At 34.6% G+C, this 15,161-nt stretch overlaps 1 pseudogene; it reads right to left on the bottom strand.

Annotated features, from left to right (window-relative positions):
- Positions 1-3,963: 3,963 nt before the first annotated feature.
- On the bottom strand, positions 3,964-4,757 carry LOC131491915 (L-lactate dehydrogenase B chain-like; annotated as a pseudogene).
- Between the last annotated feature and the right edge of the window lie 10,404 nt (positions 4,758-15,161).

Consider the following 15,161-nt stretch of genomic DNA (forward strand, 5'->3'; position numbering starts at 1 on the left):
GTCATGTCTCCTTATCTTCCACTAGTCTGTGACAATTTTGTAGACCTTCCATGTGTCAGTTACCTTGACAGTTTTGAGAAGGACTTGTCAAGTATTTTATAGAATACCTCTCGATTTGGATTTCTTATATCTTTTTTTTTTTTAATGATTGCACTGGCACTACAGATTTGTTTTGTGTATTCATTTTATTTTGTAGGAAGATCACAGAGATAAAATGCTATTCTTATATTAATAGTATATGCTATCAACATGAATAATCACTGACAATGCTAAGCTTGATCACCTGGTTTAGGTTGCATCCCTCAAAATTGTGTAGGTGAGCACTATGCTACTTGGTAAAATATTATTTTATCTTATTTAGTTTATATTGTACACAAACTAATATCAGAATCCTTTTTATATATTTCTGATTTTAATGTTGGAAACTATAAATACAGATAGATAAAAATTATAACACCAAGAATTTAAAAACTTCACACTGATCCAGTATATAGTCCAAAATTTTTGTTTTTAGTGTTTATTGGAATATGAATGAATCATTGCCCTTTGACCCCAAGGATTTAATTTCAGAATTTTATTTTCATACATCATCATCAGAGTAGTGCCCAATTCTTCTAAACCATTTAATTGCTAAAGCTTGGACTTTGAGTAATGAAAAGACTGAAAGAAAGTTTGTGTTTCATGAGCTTATCAACCCAGATCATTGCATTAACCCAGATAACAATAGGAGATATGAACAATGACCAGCCATCATAGCTAAGAAATCTGATAATAGAAATAAGTAAAACTTAGAAACGTGGAGTATTAAAAGTTTTTAGCTTGTATAGGGTCTTTCAAAAGCATTGATAAATTGAATGGTACTAGTCAGAAGATTTAAAAGGAATGGGTGTGTTATCATTAGAAAGCTAAGTTTAGAAATATATGCTAAAGCCATAGGTAGATGACATAGATATATAAAGATGAAGGAGCAGGTTACACCCAGATAATAACTAAACAATGGAAGGATCATAGAGAAGCAGGAGCTACTAGTGAAGCAAGAACACATGGGCATATGTTACTGCACACATATAATGCATATTGTCCAACATAAGTGTGAATGAAAATCTGATAGGAATTCTTATAAAAGCAACACTTCTGGGAGAAAACTATGCTGATTAGAGTACATGTGGAAAACAGTTTTGTTGATAAACACGTTCCCAAAACAGGCATATGCCTCTGATAGAAGATAGTAATACAATAGCACAGGTAGAATGTAATTATGTCCCTATTGAGATAAAGAATAAGACACTTACTACACTACTCTGGAATCCAGAGAAGATTGTTGATGGCCAGAGTGCAGTAAATCCAAGAGAAATAGATCAGAAACCAGCAAGAACAGTGAGAAAGTCGTTAGCATAGAAAATAAGGCAACAAAACACTAAATAAACAACATAAAAAAAAAAAAGATTATACATGACTTGTGACCAGACAAGAGAAAGAAAAAAGTTACACATTGAAAAATGAATACAAAGTCTAAAATGACAATACTGCCACATTGCCAGAAAATGTGGTGCACTAACAATGACAGTTAAACAGGATTAAAGTGCTGAAGAAGACTCATAGGACCCAAAATGACAATGCTGAGAAGTGTACAATTTATTAAGGGAAAGGGGCGCAATATAGCATGTCATTAAAAGTAAGGATTTGCATCACAGCCAAAGGCTGCTTCATACCACAAGGTTTGGATAATGGCCAGGCATCAATTCCATTTTCCTCCATTGTATGAACACAATTTCACTGCCAGAAAAGAGCCATGTGCACAGAATCACTCAGAAGCTCAAAATGGATTTACTGCTGAGGTTTCTTTCCCCTGCCAGATATGTAAGCATATTCTTGCTATGTAATCAGCCCCAAAAGCAGAGGACTCTGAAGGTCTCAGTGAAAACAGGTATAAATCATCAATCACACTGTTATTAATAAACACTGTTGATAAGTTGTTAAAACCTGCCTCCAAACATTTTGGACTGCTGGTTACAAAGAAACATTGTTAATATGTTTCATTCCTTAAACAACAGATAATGATGTGCAGATACCTTAGCTCAGGACTATTCTGGGTCTGCAGGACTTAACCCTCACAGCAAAGTCCACCATCCTGATTTTGGGTCAAAGCCTTTTATAACAAGAGTAAAAACAACAACAACAAAATTCATTCTTAGTTTGATAGCAATCATGTAGATGTGTCTTTAAATAGCATATAATCAAATAGATAATCAAAACACATATACATATTTCAAAGAGTTGTAATAATCAGGGAGGGTTTGTATCATTTAAACCATCCTATAATGCAGCACAAATTGTCTTATATTTTTCCCTTTTGTTTGCCTCCCTGATCTATAGCTATCTGTACATTTTGGTATACATCTATTGAATAATTAAGAACCCTAGTCAATCTATCATCACTTAAGTCTAAATCTGTAGGCCAATTCTGTTTCATAGAATAGTATTCTGTGAAATGAAAACCATAAGAGACAGACACATTAGTATTATTCCACACAGTCATTGTCTGAGCTCTGGTCTATTTGTTGATTAGGAGTACATAAAACCATCCTGGAAGAATGTTTATTAAATTAGCCATTGTACAGCTCCCTCATTTTTTTTTATTAAAAAAAAATTTTAATGTTTATTTATTTTTGAGAGACAGCATGAGCGGGAGAGGGCAGAGAGAGAGAGAGAGGGAGATCTAGAATCCAAAGCAGGCTCCAGGCTCTGAGCTGTCAGCACAGAGCCCAACGCACTCGAACCCACGAACCGTGAGATCATGACCTGAGCCAAAGTCGGAAGCTCAACTGACTGAGCCACCCAGGCGCCCCAGCTCCCTCATTTTTTAGAAGAAGAATTTTGGTAGTCTTTGTCCCAAGGGACATCTAAATCTAAGCTAAAAGAGCATATCATTCACGTGTTCTGAACTTTTCAAAAGGCACCAGAGTGATCTTAGATTTTCCTCCCTTGTAACACCCAAAGGTTGGCTACTTTCCACTAAGCAACAATCTCACATTGTACTCACTTACCATTAATTGAAAAATAAACCTTTCTCCTTGAAGTCAGTGATGGTAATGGTAACAAGATGAGATTACCAGGCCTTATTCTTTGGGCCATTCCCAATCATATAGAGTTGGATTGGATAAATACAGAGAAATATATCTATTCAACCCACTAGGCAACAAAATATTTGCATAGTCAAGCCCAACTAGGTGAAATATAAAGAGAATTTTGTCCATCCCATCAATATCTTGGGAATTCTTGTTATTAGTCAAATTAATACACATAGTTTCTGGTTTTGGAATGTTTTTTACACCTTAATTTTAGCCCTGTTAGGGCCTTCCAGATATGGCATTTAAAAAATAAAATTGTAAAGTATAGATGAGTTGTATGTAAACTTATTTTTCATCCCCTATGATATGGACTGAATGTTTGTGTCCCTACCCACCCTCACCCCACCCCTGAATCCATACTTTGAAGGCTTAATTCCCCAGTGTGGTAGTATTTGAGATATGGAGCATTTAGGAGGTAATTAGGTTTAGTTGAGTCATGAGGATGCAGCCCCCATGTTGGCTTAATGTCCTTATAAGGGGAAGAGACCAGAGCCCTCGCACTTTGCTCCATGTCAAGATATAGCATGCAAGGAAGCTATCTGTAAACCAGGAAAAGGACCTTTACCAAGAACCCCCACCATGCTACCAATCTGATCTCAGATTTCCAGCCTCCAAAACTGAGAAATAGATATTTGTTATTTAAGGCACCATATGTGTGGTGTTTTGTTATAGCAGTCTGAATTAAGACATTGTATTCTATCTTCCCAGTACTACCAATAAAACAGTGATTTAACTAATCAAGACTCAACTTTAAGTCCCTCATGTTAAATTGCAAAACAATGCTGAAGGTTTGTAGATTAGTGCTTCTATCTTTTGTTACCCTGTGTATTGAAGCAGATATTTAAATTGCTAATTCTAATTGTTTATTAAATGGTCACTAAATTAACCACACTTAATCCAGTAGTCCAGTTAGTATAACCTTTTAGTTTGGTATATCTTTTAGTTTCATAGGAACTTTCAACCACCATCTTATGCAGTTCCTCCAATTTTCACTGTCATTTTCTGTTCCCATTTTTGGATTCAGTTCCTGGAGAGAAACGTCTGCCACATTCACTCCACTCCACATAGTCACACTTGGGACACCATGTTCTTCCCAAATCCATCCGTGGCAGCTGCTGGGTTGAATGCCAAGTTTTTTCAGCCATAAAATATCTAAATCTAACAGAATCCAGATTACACCCACTTCCTCTAGGTGACATATGTGGGAATATCTGCTGGGTTGGAAACTATAATTATGAATCAATAAGGGCTGTATGTGACTATCTGAGGAATAATGAATTTGAAGACATTAACATTCCTCTGCACCGGATTGAGATGGCTCTTTCTCTGCTGCTGGCAGACTCCTGTAGTTATCACCACAATCTTAGAACTGGCAGTCACAGGTAATCCTTATCTGTCATGTCACAACTTCAGGTGTCTGAAGAAATAATGTCCCATGTTGCAGATCCATCATTTCTCCTTTGAGTTTATCTTCCAAAATGCCCACAGGGCAAGCTCATCATCCTGAGGCTTTCCCGAAATACTGATGGCACACACTGTACCAACATCCACTACAGTGATCTTATTGTTTGAGACGGTTGCCTCTTCTACAACTGGTGTAACCAGTTTTTCCTTAAGAGTTGCCATTGTATCCAGGAAAGAAATGTCTGTAAAAGTCATGTGAAGGAGACAATGTCAGATTTCTGGCACTCTTTTCTCAGACTTACAGCCTTAAGAACTATGAAGAATAAATGTTTTTTTTAAGCCATCTAATCTATAATTTATTATAGCAGCCTGAACTAAGGGCCCATCCATATAACCTCATTTTCCTTAATTACCTCTTTTAAGGCCATGTTTCTAAATACAGTGGCATTCTGAAATACTGAGAGCTAGGATTTCAACATATGAATTTAGAGGGGCTACACTTCCCTCCGTAACATAGATGAATCTTAAAAAAGCACTTAGATAAGCCAGAGACAAAATAATAAAAAATTGTATGATTTCACTTATATAAGGTACCTACAATAGTCAAATTTATAGAGACAGGAAGTAGAATATTGGTTACCAGAAGGTGGAGAAAGAGAGGAATGGAGAGTCATTTTTTAATATGTACAAAATTTCAATTTGGGATGATGACAAAGTTCTGAAGATTGGATGTTGTGGCAGTTGCACACCAATGTGAATGTACATAATGCCATTGAGTTTCATATTTTAAATGATTGAAATGGTAAATTTTATGCTGTGTAGTTTAGCACAATAAAAAATGGTAGAAATAAAACATACAGTAATGGAAATAAGGGATGCCTTTAATGTGCTCATTAGTGTACTCATTATAGCCAAGAAAAGAATAAAAAGAATCAGTGAACTTCAAGGTATGTCAATACTTCAAAGAAGGAAAGTGTGAAATTAAAATTAAAACTTTAATGTTTTTTCCTTTTAATTGATCTAAAACATGTTTTTAAAAGCAATAGCTATCACAATGTGTTGGGTGATTATAGGATATAGGAGGGTAAAATGAATGACAGGAATGTCACAGGGACATAGGGAGAACTAGGGAATACTCTTATAAGGTACCTATGATACATGTGAAGTCATATAGTGATATTTAAAAGTAGACTTAGAATACATTTTAAGCTGTAGGGCAACCATTAAGAAACTATAAGATAAATATAATTTTTCTTCATATATTTTCCCTCCGCTATAGTGGGTTGTAATTGACAAAATTGTATACATTTAAAGGGTAAAATGTGATGATTTGATATAGGTATACTTTGTGAAATGATTATCACAATCACATTAATAACTCATCTATCACTTCACATAGTTGTGTGTGTGTGTGTATGAGAACTCTTAAGATCTACTCTCTTAGCAAATTTTAAGTATACAATACAGTATCAACTATAGTCCACATGCTTTACATTAAACCCTCAGAACTTATTTATTCTATAACAATATTTGTATCATTTTACTAACATTTCCCCATTTCCTCCATCATCTTGGCAACCACCATTTTATTAGTTCAAAAAAAATTTTTTTTTTTTTTTAGATTTCACATCTACATGATACTATACATTAATTGTCTTTGTCTGGCTTCATTACTTAGCATAGTGCCCTCCAGTTTCATCCATGATGTTGCAAATGGCAGGATTTTCTTTTCTTAAGGTTGAATACTATTCCATTGTATATATACATATACTACATTATCTTTACACATTCATCCATCAGTGTACACTTAGGTTGTTTCCATACCTTGGATATGAACATAGGAGTACAGATATCTCTTTGGGGTAATGATTTTGTCTCCTTCAGATATACACCCAGAACTGGAATTGCTGGATCATATGGTAGTTGTATTTTTTTAATTTTTTTTAATGTTTATTTATTTTTGACAGAGAGAGAGAGAGATAGAACATGAGCGGGGGCGGGGGTGGGGGCAGAGAGAGAGGGAGACACAGAATCTGAAGCAGGATCCAGGCTCAGAGCTGTCAGCACAGAGCCCCACATGAGGCTAGAACTCACAGACTGCGAGATCATGACCTGAGTGGAAGTTGGAAGCTCAACCAACTGAGCCACCCAGGCGCCCCTATGTTTTTTTTTTTTTTTTTTAGGAACCTCCATACTGTTTTCTATTGTGGCTAGATAGTTCACATTGCCACCAAAAGTGTACACAAGTTTCCTTTTCTCTACATTAGCACTAGTGTTTATTATTTCTTATCTTTTTGATAGTAGACATCCTAACAACTGTGAAGTAATATCTCATTGTGATTTTGATTTAGATTTCCCTGATGATTAATAATTTTGAACATCAGTTCATGTCTTGTTAACTTTGTATGTATTCTTTGGAAAATGCCAGTCAGGTCCTTTGCTCATTTTTTAGGCAGAATTTTATTTATTTGTTTATTTATTTAGCTATTGAGTCATAGGAGTTTTGTATATATTTTAAATATTAACTCCTTATCAGATGTATGGTTTGCAAATATAATTTTCCAGTTCATAGGTTACATTTTCTTTTGTTGATTTTTTTCCCTTTGCAATGTAGAAGCCTTTTAGTTTTATGTAGTCCCGCTTTTTTGTCATTGTTTTTGTTTTGTCATTGTTGGCTTGTTTCATTTTTGCTTTAGTTTCCTGTAATTTTGATGTCATACCCAAAAAATTATTGCCAACAATTATACCAAGGAGATTTTTTCCTATGCTTTCTTCCAGGAGAGTTACAGTTTCAGATCTTTTATTTAAATCTTTAATTCATTTAGGGTTAATTTCTGTGAGTGGTATAAGATAGGGGTTCAGTTTCATTCTTTTGCATGTGAATATCCACTTTTTCCAGTAACATTTATTGAAGCGACTTTTCTTCTCCATTGTGTTTTGGTGCCCTTTTCAAATATTAGTTAATCATATATGTGTGGGTTTATTTCTGGGCTTTGTATTCTATTCCATTAGTCTATATGTCTGTTTTTATGTCAATACCGTACTGTTTTGATTACTATAGATTTGTAATATAATTTGAGGTCATGAAGTATGATACCTCTACCCTCATTCTTCTTGCTCAAGATTGATTTGGATGTTTGGGACTTTGGGGTTCCATATAAATCTTAGGAATTTTTTTTCTAGTTCTGTGAAAAATGCCAGTGGAATTTGATGTGTATTATATTGAATATGTATATCACTTTGGATAGTATGATATTTTAACAATATTAATTCTCCTAATTATGCACATGGAATATCTTTTCCTTTATTAATGTCTTCTTCAATTTCTTTCATTAGTACCTTAAATTTTCCATGTACAAATCTCTCACCTCCTTGGTTAAGTTTTTACCAAGGCATTTTGTTGTTTTTGATTCTATTGTAAATAGTATTGCATTCTTAATTTATCTTTCAGATAGTTTATTTCAGATAGCTATTGATGTATAGAAACAACTGATTTTTGTATGTTGATTTTGTATCCTGCAAGTTTATGGAATTTATTTATTAGTTTTATAGTTTTCTGGTGGAGTCTTTAGGATTTTTTTATATATAACACCATCATCTGCACATAGAGGCGATTTTACTTCTTCCTTTTTGATTTAAGTGTTTTTTTTTTTCTTTTTTCTTTTTCTTGCCTGGTTTTCTGGCTAGGACTTCCAATACTATGTTTAATAGAAGTGGCAAATGTGGTATCCTTGTTCCTGATTTTAGAGGAAAAGCTTTTAGTCTTTAATTGTTAAGTACATTGTTTGCTATGGATTTATCATATATGGTCTTTATTATGTTGAGGTACATATCTTTTATACTTAATTTGTTGAGTTAGGTGGGGAATGGGCTAGATGGGTGATGGATATTAAAGAGGACCTTTGTTATGATGAGCACCAGGTGTTCTATGTAATTGATGAAATCACTGAATTCTACTAAAACCAATATTGCACTGTATGTTAACTAAAATTTAAATAAAATTTTGGAAAAGGATGTTGAATGCTGTCAAGGGTTTATTTCTCCATCTATTAAGGTTATTACATAATATCTATTCTTCCCTCTGTTAATGTGATATATCATATTTATTGAATTGTGTACGTTGAACCATCCATGCATTTCAGGGATAAATTCCACCTCGTTATAGGTTATTCTTTTAATGTGCTGTTGATTTGGTTTGCTAGTATTTTGTTGAGGATTTTTTCATGTGTTTATTAGGGATATTGGCCTATACTTTTCTTTCCTTTCAGTCCTTGTCTGGCCTTGGTATCGGGGTAATGATACTTTGTAAAATGAGATTGAAAGTGTTCCCTCCTTTTTAATTTTTTTGGGAGACATTGAAAGGACTTGGTGTTAATTCTTCTTTAAACGTTTGGTAGAATTCACTAGTGAAGTCATCTGGAACAGGCTTTTTTGTTGGGGATTTTGTTACCACCTTAATATTCTTACTTGTTATTGGCCCATTCAGATTTTAAATTTCTTCATGGTTAATTTGGGGTATATTATATATTTCTAGGAATTTATCCATTTAACCTAGGTTATTCAATATTATTGACCTACAGTTGTTCATAGCAGACTCATTATCCTTTGTAGTTCTGTGATATCAGTTGCAATGTCTTATTTTTCATTTCTGATTTCATTTATTTGAATCCATTTTTCCTTTAATCTGCTAAATGTCAATTCTGATTATCTTTAAAAAAAACAAACAAACAGATGTTATTCCAATAGGAAAGATCTTCTCTATTTTTTTTTCTTGTCTCTATTTCATTTATTTCCTCTCGTCTTCATTATTTATTTATTTATTTTTTGCCTTCTGCTAACTTTGGGCTTTGTTTATTTTGTAGTTCCTTAAAGAACTTCATGAGCAAATTATTTTCCTATTATTTTTCTTTAAAGATAATTGAGTGCTTAAACATAACAATATCACATTATTATAATACATGTATAAGTAAAATATATAGTGAACAAAACCATATGAATTGAAAGGAGAGAAGTGGGGTGCACTATTGTAGTGTTCTGATGCTATATGTAAAGTGGTATATTAGTTGAAGTTAGATTGCAATGAGTTTAAGATGTATATCATTACATCTTGGGTAATGAGCTTATAAAATGAGATAAAATGTAACAATAAAAATATCTAATCAAAAGGAAATCAGAAAAGAGGAAAATAAAATAGGTCAGCAACAAAAAGCAAAATGAGCCATATAAATATTGACATTAAAAATGTAAGTGGTTTCAACACCACAGTTAAAGTGGTCAGATTGTCAGATTAATAAAAAGAAAGAAATAGAGAAGGAAAGAGAGAAAGAGAAAGGAAAGAAGAAAAGAAATAAAAGAAAAAAGAAAAGGAAAAGAAAAGAAAGAATCAAACTCTACTGTTGGGTGCTTACAAGAAACACATTTTTTTAAACAAAGAAATAAATATTCTTTGGGTAAATACCTACTAGTGCAATTGCTGCATCATAGAGTCGTTCTACTTTTTAAATTTTTGAGGAACCTCCATACTTTTTCCCACAGTGGCTGCACCAGTTTCCATTCCCACAAACAGTCCAAAAGGAGTCCCTTTCTCCACATCCCCACTAAAATCTATTATTTCCCGTGTGGTTGATGTTATCCATGCTGACAGCTGTGAAGTGATATCTCATTGTAGTTTTGATTTGTATTTTTCTGATGATCAGTGATGTTGAGCATCTTTTCATTTGTCTGTTGGCAATCTGGATATCTTATTGTGATAAGCACCAGGTGTTGTAAGAAAGCCTTGAATCACTATATTGTACATCTGAAACTAATATTACACTGTATCTCAACTAACTGGAATTTGAATAAAAACTTAGGGAATATCACATGAGGCATGGGGTGAAATAAACTGGACACCTCCCCCAAAAAAGAAAGGAATAAGCTAAAAGTAAAGGGATGCAAAATACATATCATGTTAAAAGAAATCAATAGAGAGCTGAAATGTAAATATTAATATTAGACAAAGTAGGTTTCAGAGCAAAGACTATAACTAGGGGAAAAAATTATGTACTATGTGATGGACCATAAAATAAACCACAACCAATGGGTTAGTTAATTAAATCAATTAAACAAAAAGATTAAATAAGTTGAAAAATTAATTATGTATTTAATTCATTTCAAAATGTAATTAAGTAAGTAACTAAAATCACTTATGTCATATAAAGTATGTTTTCTGATTACAATTAAAATCAATAACAAAAAGTTAACAGGATTTTCTTTTTTTAACTTTCTTATTTTACTTATTTTTTAAATATAATTTATTGTTCAAATTGGCTAACATACAGGGTATACAGTGTGCTCTTGGTTTTGGGAGTAGATACCTGTGATTCATCACTTACATACAATACCCAGTGCTCATCCCAACAAGTTCCCTCCTCAATACCCATCACCCATTTTCTGCTCTCTCCCACCTCATTCACCCTCAGTTTGTTCTCTGTATTTAAGAGTCTCTTATGGTTTGCCTCCCTCATTTCTGTTTGTAACTTTTCCTCCTTCCCTTCCCCCAGTCTTAACAGAAGGCTGTTAAGTTTCTCATGGTCCACATATGACTGAAAACATATGATATCTGTCTTTCTCTGACTGACTTATGTCACTTAGTATAATACCCTCCAGTGCCATCCACATTGCTGCAAATGACAGGATTTCACTCTTTCTCATTGCCTAGTAGTATCCCATTGTATATATAAGCCACATCTTCGTTATGCATTCATCAGTTGATGAACATTTTGGCTCTTTCCATAATTTGGCTATTGTTGAAAGGGTTTCTATAAGCATTGGGGTGCATGTGCCCCTGTGAATCAGCCCTCTTGTAACTTTGGATAAATTCCTAGTAGTGCTATTGCTGGTTCATAGGGTAGTTCTATTTTTAATTTTTTGAGGAAACTCCACACTGTTTTCCAGAGAAGCTGCACCAGTTTGCATTCCCACCAACAGTGCAAGAGAGTTCCCATTTCTCCACATCCTCACCAGCATCTATAGTCTCCTGATCTGTTCATTTTGGCTACTCTGACTGGCATGAGGTGGTGTCTCAGTGTGGTTTTGATTTGTATTTCCCTGATGAGGAGTGACATTGAGCAGAATTCATGTATTGGGTTTAGCAGACTTTTGGTGGACTCTTTTGGGTTTTCCATATAGAGTATCATGTCGTCTGCCAAAAGTGAAAGTTTGATTCTTCTTTGACAATTTTGATGCCTTTGACTTCCTTTTGTTATCTGATTGCTGATGCTAGGACTTCCAACACTATGTTAAGCAACAGTGGTGAGAGTGGACATCCGTGTCATATTCCTGATCTCAGGGGGAAAGCTCTCAGTTTTTCCCCATTGAAGATGATATTAGCTGTGGGCTTTTCACAAATGGCTTTTATGATGTTTAAGTATGTTCTTTCTATCCCAACTTTCTCAAGGGTTTTTATTAAGGATGCTGTATTTTGTCCAATATTTTTTCAGCATCTAATGACAGGATCATATGGTTCTTATCCTTTCTTTTATTAATGTGATGTATCACACTGATTGATTGGCAAATATTGAACCAGCCCTGCAGCCCAGGAATGAATCCCACCTGATCATAGTGAATAATTCTTTTTATATGCTGTTGAATTTGATTTGCTAGTATCTCATTGAGAATTTTTGCATTCTGCTCATCAGGGATATTGGCCTATAATTCTCCTTTTTTGGGGGTCTCTGTCTGGTTTGGGAATCAAGGTAATGTTGGCTTCATAGAATGAGTCCAGAAGTTTTCTGTCTGTTTCGTTTTTTGGAACAGCTTGAGAAGGATAGGTATTAACTCTGCTTTAAATGTTAATTCCCCTGGGAAGCCATCTGGCCCAGGACTCTTATTTGTTGGGAGATTTTTGATAACTGATTCAATTTCTTCAGCAGTTATGGGTCTGTTCAAATTTTCTATTTCTTCCCATTTGAGTTTTGGTAGTGTGTGGGTGTCTAGGAATCTGTCCATTTCTTTCAGGTTTGTTGGTATTTAGTTTTTCATAGTATTCTGTGATAATTGCTTGTATTTCTGAGGGATTGGTTATGGTAAATCTATTCTCATTTGTGATTTTGTCTATTTGGGTCCTCTCTAATTTATTTTTGAGAGTCTGGCTAGGGATTTATCAATTTTACTTTTTCAAAAAACCAGCTCTTAGTTTCATTGATCTGTTCTACTGTTGTTATTTTTATTTTTTGGATCCTATATAGTTTATTTCTTCTCTGATCTTTATTATATCTTTTCTTTTGCTGGCCTTGGGGTTTCTTTGCTGTTCTGCTTCTAGTTCCTTTAGGTGTGCTGTTAGATTTTATATTTTGGATTTTTCTTTTTTCTTGAGATAGGCCTGGATTGCAATGCATTTTCCTCTTAAGAATGCCTTTGCTGCAGCCCAAAGTGTTTGGATTGTTGTGTTTTCATTTTCATTTGTTTCCATATATTTTTAAATTTCTTCTTTAATTGCCTGGTTGACCCATTCATTCATTAGTAGGATGTTCTTTAACCTCCATGCATTTGAAGGTTTTCCAGACTTTTTCTGTGGTTGATTTCAAGTTTCCTAACATTGTGATCTGAAAATGTGTGTGGTATGATCTCAATTCTTTTATATTTATTGAGGAATGTTTTGTGACCCAGTATGTGATCTATCTTGGATAATGTTCCATATGCACTGAATATATCTGTCAAGTCTATCTGGTCCAGTGTTTCATTCAGGGCCACTGTTTCTTTATTGATTTTCTGCCTAGATGATCCGTCCATTGTTGTAAGTGCAGTATTGAAGTCACTGCAATTACTGCATTCTTAACAATAAGGTTGCTTACGTTTGTAATTGTTTTATGTATTTGGTTGCTCCAAATTGGGTGCATAAATATTTATGATTGATTGATAGACCCCTTACTTGTGATATAATGCCCTTCTTCATCTCTTGTTACAGACTTTAGGTTAAATCTAGTTTGTCTGATATAAGTATGGCTATTCCAATTTTCTTTTGACTTCTAGTAGCATGATAGATGGTTCTCCATCCCCTCACTTTCAAGGTGAGGGGTCCTGAAGGTGTCCTCAGGTCTTAAATGGGTCTCTTGTAGACAGCAAATAAATGGGTCTTGTTTTTTTATCCATTCTGGTACTCTATGTGTTTTGATTGGAGCATTTAGTCCATTTACATTCAGCGTTACTATCGAAAGATTTGGATTTAGTGTCATTGTGTTATCTGTAGGTTTCATGCTTGTGCTGATGTCTCTGGTCCTTTGTAGTCTTTGCAGCATTCCACTCACAGAGTTCCCCTTAGGATCTCTTGTAGGGCTAGTTTAGTGGTGATGAACTCCTTTGGTTTTTGTTTGGGAAAACTTTGATCTCTCCTTCTATTCTGAATGACAGCCCTGCTGGATAAAGGATTCTTGGATGCATATTCCTCCTATTCAGCACATTGAGTATTTCCTGCCACTCCCTTCTGGCCTGCCAAGTTTCAGTAGATAGGTCTACTACTACCCTTATGTGTCTACCTTTGTAGGTTAAGGCCCATTTGTCCCTAGCTGCCTTCAGAATTCTCTCTTTATCTTTGTATTTTGTCAGTTTCACTATGATATGTCATGCAGAAGATCAATTCCTGTTACATCTGAGGGGAGTGCTTTGTACCTCCTGGATTTCAATGTCTGTTTGCCTGCCCAGACTGGAGAAGTTCTCAGCTATTATTTGTTCAAGTACACCTTCCTCCCCTTTCTCTCTCTCTTCTTCTTCTGAAACTCCTATGATACAGATACTATTATGTTTTATTGAATAACTTAGTTCTCTAATTCTCCCATCATGGTTTAGAATTTTTTATCTCTCTTTTTCTCAGCTTCATCTTTTCCCATAATTTTATCTTCTATTTCTCTTTCATCTCCCCTCTGCCTCTTCAATCTTCACTGTCACTGCATCTAGTTTTTTTTTTACACCTCATTTACAGCATTTCTTAATTTGTCATGACTATTTTTTAGTTACTTGATCTCTGCAGCAATAGATTCTCTGCTGTCTTCTATGATTTTTTCAAGCCCAGAGATTAATCTCATGACTATTATTCTAAATTCTTGATCAGATATACTGTTTATATCTGTTTTGATCAATTCTTTACCTGTCATTTCTTCCTGGAATTTCTTTTGAGGAGAATTCTTCCATTTTGTCATTTTAGCTAGTTTTCTGTCCCTAATGTGTTTTGAAAGCTTGTTATATGTCCTGTACCTGCGAGTGCTACTATATTAAAGAGGGGTCATACACTCACTGTCCAGGGCCTGGCCCTTCAAGAGGTGTTTTTAGGAGTGTGTTACATGCTGTCTGTTGTTCTGACTCTGGTTGCTTTATCTCCCTACTTGTTGTGATGTTTTGGACCTTCCACCAGGTGTGCTTTGATTAGTTCATTTGATACAGCCCTGGAAAAAAAATTTAAAGGCAGGGAGGCGGGATGATGGTGGTGGAAGAGGCCTTATCCCATACAAAGAGAGAAATGACAGGGTCGGGGAAAAATAAAATTAAAAAAAAAATGACCAGAAACTATACTACTTAACCCAGAGAGACAGAGAGGAAAATAAAGGAGATATAGAACAGGTACAAAGAGAATAGATTAAATATGTCTGTTAA

Source organism: Neofelis nebulosa, chromosome 12, assembly GCF_028018385.1.
Source record: "Neofelis nebulosa isolate mNeoNeb1 chromosome 12, mNeoNeb1.pri, whole genome shotgun sequence".
NCBI lineage: Eukaryota > Metazoa > Chordata > Mammalia > Carnivora > Felidae > Neofelis > Neofelis nebulosa.